Below are 9800 nucleotides of genomic sequence, written 5' to 3'. Positions count from 1 at the left end.
TTTGGAAAATTTAGGTTCAAAATCCTTGATCCACAGAAAGACTGAAATTCTGAACTAAATAAAACCTTGTAATAAGTGAAGTACAAATTCTTTTTCAAAACGGAAGTAAAATTGATAATCACACAAAAGTATAAAATAAAACTAATAAATCTAACGTTATAATAATAAGCTTATTAAATGCACTGAGAATGATAGTCCTCTCTTTAATAACATTGGTCGCTTGTAAATTTGTTACACATTTTAGCAGCAATGCTTTTCCTGAATGTAAAGTTATATTTCTGCGTTTAAAAAAAAAAAAAAACTTTATTAACATAAAGACTTCATTGACATTTTTTAAATTAAATATTTTTTAGTTGGAGCTAAAAAAGCATTTTTTTTTTGTCAGCAATGTAGTTAGCATTGTTGGTACCATTCTTTTATAGCTTTTTTTAAACATTCACTAGCTCTTTAAAAGGTTGAGATGGTTGTGAAGTACCTTGAGCTGGAAGGTGTGGTCTAGCAATAAAACACAAGCTAGTTAACCCAAAAATTTACAAGTTCTGCACATGTGTGAGATCAAAGGTTGTCTTCTCCAAGTGAGCCCCCACCCCCCTCTGATCTTAAGAGTGTTTCTAAACCTGTATCAGAGAGAGGGAAAGAATAGGCCATGGCTACCTAACTTACCAAGTCGAGATTTTTTAAGATGAAATTATCAATAGAATCTAAATATATTTTATGCCTAAACAGTCTTTCTCTGTCAGTCAGGCATGCAAATGTACATCATTCATGCCTGATGTTTACATTTTAAGCCTCCTCCCCCTCCCCCAATCAATATGACATTACAGCACCAATTTAAAGATTTTTTAAAATTTTTGTAATATGTGACAAAAAATAAAATAACTTATTTCAAAAGTTGTGAAAAACATTTAATTGATCAACATATATAAATATATATTTTTAAAAAATTGTAGATAAAAAGGAGGGCTTAGGGAATAATCACATTGACAAAAAAATGTTATAAAAAGAGAAACTTTTAAAACTAAAACTATAGGTGACCTTATATGATTTGACCATGCTGAAATATCAGATGTAAAATAATTGTTACAGTAATAGTTTTTAAAATAATGAATAGTGACAAGACAATGTGAACATGACGACGTGATGTTACACAAGAGATGTAACACAAGAGATGTGACACAAGAGATGTAACACAAGAGATGTGACGTAACACAAGAGATGTGATGTAACACAAGAGATGTGATGTTACACATGAGAAGAGATGTGACGTAACACAAGAGATGTGACGTAACACAAGAGATGTGACGTAACACAAGAGATGTGACGTAACACAAGAGATGTGACGTAACACAAGAGATGTGACGTAACACAAGAGATGTGACGTAACACAAGAGATGTGACGTAACACAAAAGATGTGACGTAACACAAAAGATGTGACGTAACACAAGAGATGTAACACAAGAGATGTGACGTAACACAAGAAATGTGATGTAACACAAGAGATGTGACGTAACACAAAAGATGTGACGTAACACAAAAGATGTGACGTAACACAAGAGATGTAACACAAGAGATGTGACGTAACACAAGAGATGTGACGTAACACAAGAGATGTGACGTAACACAAGAGATGTGACGTAACATAAGAGATGTGACGTAACACAAGAGATGTGACACAAGAGATGTGACGTAACACAAGAGATGTGACGTAACACAAGAGATGTGACATAACAAAAGAGATGTAACGTAACACAAGAGATGTGATGTAACACAAGAGATGTGACGTAACACAAGAGATGTGACGTGACACAAGAGATGTAACACAAGAGATGTGACGTAACACAAGAGATGTGACGTAACACAAGAGATGTAACACAAGAGATGTAACACAAGAGATGTGACACAAGAGATGTGACAATTGATGTGACGTAACACAAGAGATGAAACACAAGAGATGTAACACAAGAAATGTAACACAAGAGATGTGACGTAACACAAGAGATGTGACACAAGAGATGTGACACAATAGATGTGACGTAACACAAGAGATGTAACACAAGAGATGTAACACAAAAGATGTGACACAAGAGATGTGACACAAGAGATGTGATGTAACACAAGAGATGTGACACAAGAGATGTGATGTAACACAATAGATGTGACACAAGAGATGTAACACAAGAGATGTGACACAAGAGATGTGACGTAACACAAGAGATGTGACGTAACACAAGAGATGTGACGTAACACAAGAGATATGATGTAACACAAGAGATGTGACACAAGAGATGTAACACAAGAGATGTGACGTGACACAAGAGATGTGACGTAACACAAGAGATGTAACGTAACACAAGAGATGTGACGTAACACAAGAGATGTGATGTAACACAAGAGATGTAACACAAGATATGTGACGTAACACAAGAGATGTGATGTAACACAAGAGATGTAACACAAGAGATGTGACGTAACACAAGAAATGTGATGTAACACAAGAGATGTGACGTAACACAAAAGATGTGACGTAACAGAAGAGATGTAACACAAAAGATGTGACGTAACAGAAGAGATGTAACACAAGAGATACAGGTCAGTTAAAACAAACGTCTCACTCTGTTCAAGAAATCTAAGAAATCAAGGAAAACAAAAAGTTGTTGTTTTTAAACCACGTTTTTGGGTCAATTGGTTTTGACAAGCTATTAAGGCAAGCTTCAATTACCATTTCAATTTTTTTCTTGAGTTTACCACCAGTGACAATGTCAAAAATTTACTTTAATAATTAAAACAAAAATGTTGGCGCCATAAAATAAAAAAAATTAAAAATAACTTTAAGGCAAACTTTCAAGGCTTTTCTATTTTTCTATTTCTTTAAGGAAGCTATTAGCTAATGTCTAATTCTACCTTAGGTCTGCTCATTTTCTCATTAATGATTAAAATAGCCAATGTAATTTCAACTAATCTATTAATCTCAGGACTAATCTAATGGAAATCTTTATTCAACCTAACAGACCTAGTGTAGAAATAATATTGATCTATTTCCCAGAATTCTCTGGGTTTTGTCCCATACCTAGACGTCTTCCTTTCTAAAACTAAGTTAATCCTCCAAGAGGTCAGGACAGAAAATAATGTATACAAATGTAAAAGTGCGATCTAGAACACAATGGCTAGCAGCTAAAAACTGAGAATAGTCAAAAGTTGATGGCTAGCAACTAAAAACTGAGAATAGTCAAAAGTTGATGGCTAGCAGCTAAAAACTGAGAATAGTCAAAAGTTGATTGTTAGCAGCTAAAAACTGAGAATAGTCAAAAGTTGATGGCTAGCAGCTAAAAACTGAGAATAGTCAAAAGTTGATGGCTAGCAGCTAAAAACTGAGAATAGTCAAAAGTTGATGGCTAGCAGCTAAAAACTGAGAATAGTCAAAAGTTGATGGCTAGCAGCTAAAAACTGAGAATAGTCAAAAGTTGATGGCTAGCAGCTAAAAACTGAGAATAGTCAAAAGTTGATGGCTAGCAGCTAAAAACTGAGAATAGTCAAAAGTTGATGGCTAGCAGCTAAAAACTGAGAATAGTCAAAAGTTGATGGCTAGCAGCTAAAAACTGAGAATAGTCAAAAGTTGATGGCTAGCAGCTAAAAACTGAGAATAGTCAAAAGTTGATGGCTAGAGCAGCTAAAAACTGAGAATAGTCAAAAGTTGATGGCTAGCAGCTAAAAACTGAGAATAGTCAAAAGTTGATGGCTAGCAGCTAAAAACTGAGAATAGTCAAAAGTTGATGGCTAGAGCAGCTAAAAACTGAGAATAGTCAAAAGTTGATGGCTAGCAGCTAAAAACTGAGAATAGTCAAAAGTTGATGGCTAGCAGCTAAAAACTGAGAATAGTCAAAAGTTGATGGCTAGCAGCTAAAAACTGAGAATAGTCAAAAGTTGATGGCTAGCAGCTAAAAACTGAGAATAGTCAAAAGTTGATGGCTAGCAGCTAAAAACTGAGAATAGTCAAAAGTTGATGGCTAGCAGCTAAAAACTGAGAATAGTCAAAAGTTGATGGCTAGCAGATAAAAACTGAGAATAGTCAAAAGTTGATGGCTAGCAGCTAAAAACTGAGAATAGTCAAAAGTTGATGGCTAGCAGATAAAAACTGAGAATAGTCAAAAGTTGATGGCTAGCAGCTAAAAACTGAGAATAGTCAAAAGTTGATGGCTAGCAGCTAAAAACTGAGAATAGTCAAAAGTTGATGGCTAGCAGCTAAAAACTGAGAATAGTCAAAAGTTGAAGGTAAAAGAAAAGATGAATTTAGATTCAGATAAATAATCTTGAGCAAGTTTCTCTAGTTTAGGTTTGTTTACAAGAGAGAAAAAAATATAGCAAGACAAGAAATGAATGACATCAGCTGAATGACATGACATAAGCTGAATGACATGATAACATGGCATCAGGAGGTGGATGACACAAGGTGGGAGGTGACATCAGTAGGAGGATGACATGTTGAGCTAAATGACAGCAGGATGTGTATGACATGAGATGGCATCATGCAGTGCTAGACACAGATCACAGAATGTTGAAGGGAAAATTGAGCTGTGCTGAGGAACTGTACCAGTGGCATACAAGGGGAGTTTACTCAGTAGATACAAAGACCAAATGTACAGCTACCAAAAAATGGGGAATCCCCAAAAATGGTTTAAAAATGGATTTACATTCTATTACATGCACAGAAGAATGGTCAAGATTTCAAACAAGCTTTCAATCTAAATACATGTGTAGTGGATCAGAGGTAATGTCAGGGTATGAGGAAGATTTTGACCTAAGATATTTTTTTTTGAAACAAATCTTGACATTGTAGACTGAAGGATTTCTTGAAATAATAAAAGGAAATCTGGTAGATCTAAAGGGTACAGCAATATCAATTGTTTGGCTATTCAATATTAAATAAGTTATGAAAATAGAGACTGATGAGTCTTCTAATAGTGCCAAATAGAGTTAGCAGTAGTCAACCATGACTTTTATGGCAGTCATACATGACTTGTAGAAGTCACCTAAAGATGCCAAAATCATGCTCCTAGTGAAACTGGTAGAGTTCATTCAAATAACGACCCTGTTAGTCAGAGTGCCCTGTCAGAGGTTAATCCCATACAAAATGTTTGAGATATGTTTGTTGAATGCACATCTACAACTGTAAATTTGAACAACACATTTATAACAAACCCATATTTATAAAACACTTTGTAACTTGTATGTTGGGGTGAGCTAAACTTTGTAACTTGTATGTTGGGGTGAGCTGAACTTTGTAACTTGTGTGTTGGGGTGAGCTAAACTTTGTAACTTGTATGTTGGGGTGAGCTAAACTTTGTAACTTGTGTTTGGGGTGAGCTAAACTTTGTAACTTGTGTGTTAGGGTGAGCTAAACTTTGTAACTTGTGTGTTGGGGTGAGCTAAACTTTGTAACTTGTGTGTTGGGGTAAGCTAAACTTTGTAACTTGTGTGTTGGGGTAAGCTAAACTTTGTAACTTGTGTGTTGGGGTAAGCTAAACTTTGTAACTTGTGTGTTGGGGTGAGCTAAACTTTGTAACTTGTGTGTTGGGGTAAGCTAAACTTTGTAACTTGTGTGTTGGGGTAAGCTAAACTTTGTAACTTGTGTGTTGGGGTGAGCTAAACTTTGTAACTTGTGTGTTGGGGTGAGCTAAACTTTGTAACTTGTGTGTTGGGGTGAGCTAAACTTTGTAACTTGTGTGTTGGGGTGAGCTAAACTTTGTAACTTGTGTGTTGGGGTGAGCTATGACAAAGAACAAGGAAGTGGTGTTGTAAACAAAAGAAACCATTGGGAAGAAGAAAACAAAATCAGCTGTCAGCTACAGAGGTAAACAAACGTTTTATGTACAACATTCTTCACATCAACACAAGGGACACCAGTTAAAGCTGACAAAGTATCTCAAGATGTACGGATGCCCTCTCAGTCTACACTAATTTTCATTAAAGCTAGGAAGTAGATTATTGAATTATAATAGCTGATTCAAAACAGACTAAAATCAATATTTCAACTAATTATCATTTAGATTAAGACATTTCACATCCCATCTCTTATGAGGTTGTTTATTCAATGGATGATATAATAAATTAGTTCTATACATTGATTCACATGTCTGAGTAATATTTTAAAATTTACATTAAAAAATGACATATCAAAGCCTATGCCAGCTAAATTTCCAATTTAAATCAATGCTAAACAAATATTGGTCAACCATAATTTTTAAAGCCATAATAAAACTGGGTTATTTTGCGTTGCACTGATTTTAACTATATTTTGTTTACAATAGTCTCCCTTATTTCATACAACAATGTTTGATAAATACAAGGGGAGAGAAACATGTTTAACAATATTCAAAGTTGAATGTAAAATACATTTAAGAACCAGAGTGATCTTAATTTAGCTAAAACACTGACACAGGGTGTTGAAGAATATTTACACAGAGAAGAACAAACAAAAAAAAAACATGTTCATGAAAGACAATAAACATTTTATCTTCAAATTAACAACTCACCAGATTTTCAACAGGTGCTCTACGTCTATATTCTATAAAAAATTAAAGAGACTAGAAACTTCTATTTCTTTACTAGAACAGATCATGAGCTGAATTTTAAATATATCGAATTATTTACGGTTTGCTAAATTACAAAATAATTTGTTATAATAATAATATAAATTCATTGTGTAATATAATTGTTTTATATTTTAAAATACTAGTTTCAAATGTAAATAGATAAATGCATTTTCATACATACAATTTATATACATATATATTTATAAATATGTTGAAGTGAAAGAGGCAATAAATTATAAAACTTGGACAAGATTGGTGAAATAGAATATAGGTTCCAAGCCCTAAATTTAAAGAAGGGGGGGGGGGAAGGATAGTTTTAAAACTATGGAATACAAAGTAACTATGTACAAAAGAATTGAGTTGTTTAGCTGGAGTCATGTCAGACTATAGTCAATTAGTACAATTATTAATTAACTTAATTTGATGAGCAGAATGGTTTATCAAAATCATTAATATGAAAAGAAAATGATGTAATCTTAATATAAAATTGTTGAGATTGTTTATAAGTGTTTTTTTTTTAAACACAACAGAAAATAAGTTAACTAAAAGTATGAGGTTATGAAAAAAAAAACTGAGATTTTTTTGTTACTTTCCCCGAATTCCCTTCTATCTAGTAAAGGAATGCTAAAAATCTGAGGCGATATCTTTCATGATGCCCTATATACTGCTTCAACATTCAACAAAAATATTATCCTCCAGAAGTCAACTGCGCAAATAGTTAGACACCTACCCAAAAGTGTTACCTGTCACACCAGACAATGTCACACAACCCGCCTGCAGAAAGATTTGTGAGGACTAGAAGGGTTGGACAGAATAAAGCAACCACTAGTACAGAATCATACAGATCATATTGTAGTACCACAGAAGGAGCAGCTCAACACATCAAGCTGAATTGTTTACAGTTCAGGATGTTGTCCATTTAAAAAATTATCTCTGTTTATTTTAAGGAAGAAAAATTCAGCTTGGTGCATTGTTTTAGTTTTCATTCAGAAATGAATTATAAATTAAGTATTAAAGGGGGATAAATGGAAGGCTATATTTTATTTTTAAAAATCCAACATCAAAGAACAACCATATCAACTCCCGCATTCAACCAATTGAAACCTAAGACAGTCCATGCTGCTTGTGAGGTATGGAGGTACAAATCTACCAAACAAATCAAGGGACTGAAATTATAACTTTAACACTATTTTTTTCTAAACCTAGTTTGAAATATTGCTTGACACATTCTTTTCAATAATTCTATTAGATCAAAAACTATTTTTAGTTTAAATCCAATCTGCAGTACATATATACATAAGCTATTATACCATATTGACAAATATACATCACTCTGTACAGAAGTAAGCATCAATTACCTTGTATTACATTATTTACAATGTTTCATCACTGTTTTACAACAGATATTGACATAAAATGATGGAGATGGACAGGCTTAATTAGCCCAAATTAGCAACAAAAAAATCTATAAATGTTGAGTTAACAATGGTACAGAGATACAAAGTTAAACAGATACTTGACTTGTAAGTGAATTAAATAAAGAAAAGGACAATGTGGGGGACTGGATACATCAGACACAACACATAAATAATGAGCCATTGAGCAAAAAATTGGCATACAATACTTAAACATGAGGTGGCAGAAATAATGCCAGGTGCTAACCAGTGCTGGCACCACCACTGGCACCACCACTGACCAGCACTGGCACCACCACTGACCAGCACTGGCACCACCACTGACCAGCACTGGCACCACCACTGACCAGCACTGGCACCACCACTGACCAGCACTGGCACCACCACTGACCAGGGCCAACACTGCCACTGACCAGCGCCAACACTGGCACCACCACTGACCAACACTGGCACCAACACTGGCACCACTGACCAACACTGGCACCAACACTGACCAGCACTGGCACCACCACTGACCAGCACTGGCACCACCACTGACCAGCGCTGGCACCACTGACCAACACTGGCACCAACACTGGCACCACTGACCAACACTGGCACCAACACTGACCAGCACTGGCACCAACACTGACCAGCACTGGCACCAAAACTGACCAGCACTGGCACCAACACTGACCAACACTGGCACCAACACTGACCAGCACTGGCACCACCACTGACCAGCACTGGCACCAACACTGACCAGCGCTGGCACCACAGACCAACACTGGCACCAACACTGGCACCACCACTGGCACCAAAACTGACCAGCGCTGGCACCAACACTGACCAACACTGGCACCAACACTGACCAGCACTGGCGCCAACACTGACCAGCACTGGCGCCAACCTTGACCAGCACTGGCGCCAACACTGACCAGCACTGGCGCCAACACTGACCAGCGCTGGCACCAACACTGACCAGTGCTGGCACCAACACTGACCAGCGCTGGCACCAACACTGACCAGCGCTGGCACCACCACTGACCAGAGCTGACTAGCAACAACACTGCCACTGACCAGCATTGGCACCACCACTGACCAACAATCGTACCAAAAATGACCAAAGATGGCCACAACACTGACCAGCACTGGCACCATCACTGAACAACAATAGCAACGCCACCAACAGCAATGGCACCATCACTAATGAAACAACCGTACAAAAACAAACTAAACCATGCACCTAGATTACACCACAACTAGTTGACACAGGAAAATGTTCAGTTCATGATTATCACATTGAGAAGTGGCTTTATATATATACACATGTACCTGAGCTCAACAAAGCTCTGGCTGAATAAAAATAACAGGGAATGGAGAGGAGACAAAGATCTGGAGGTCAAAACACTTAGTTTTTAGGACTGAAAGACACATTTAGTGTACTGTAAATTCTGTTACAAACGGTACAAAAGCTAAGAAAGCAACAACTGCTAGCACAGTTTTAGAAATTTGGCAATACGGCTACACTGGTTAAACAAAATATTGGCTACAGCACCAACTACCATCAACAAGGCAAAACTACGGACAGCCGGGCAGAAAAAAAATATAATCACATGCCCTTTTCATAAAAACAGATCTATTTTTAGTAACTTACACTAGCTTTACATATTTACAAAGAAAATGATTCTTCACCATTTAAAAAAAAAAAAAATCGCTAAAAACTTTTGGCAATAATCACAGCTCTTGACATATATAATAATATAAAATAAAAACTTCCTTCTTTAAACAACAAGGAGAGCATACATCTTCAAT

The sequence above is a fragment of the Physella acuta genome, unplaced genomic scaffold (genome assembly GCF_028476545.2).
Source record: "Physella acuta isolate Inbredline_101_S28 unplaced genomic scaffold, ASM2847654v3 ptg000434l, whole genome shotgun sequence".
In the NCBI taxonomy this organism is placed as follows: Eukaryota; Metazoa; Mollusca; class Gastropoda; family Physidae; genus Physella; species Physella acuta.
Note: the sequence above shows the minus strand (reverse complement) of the source record.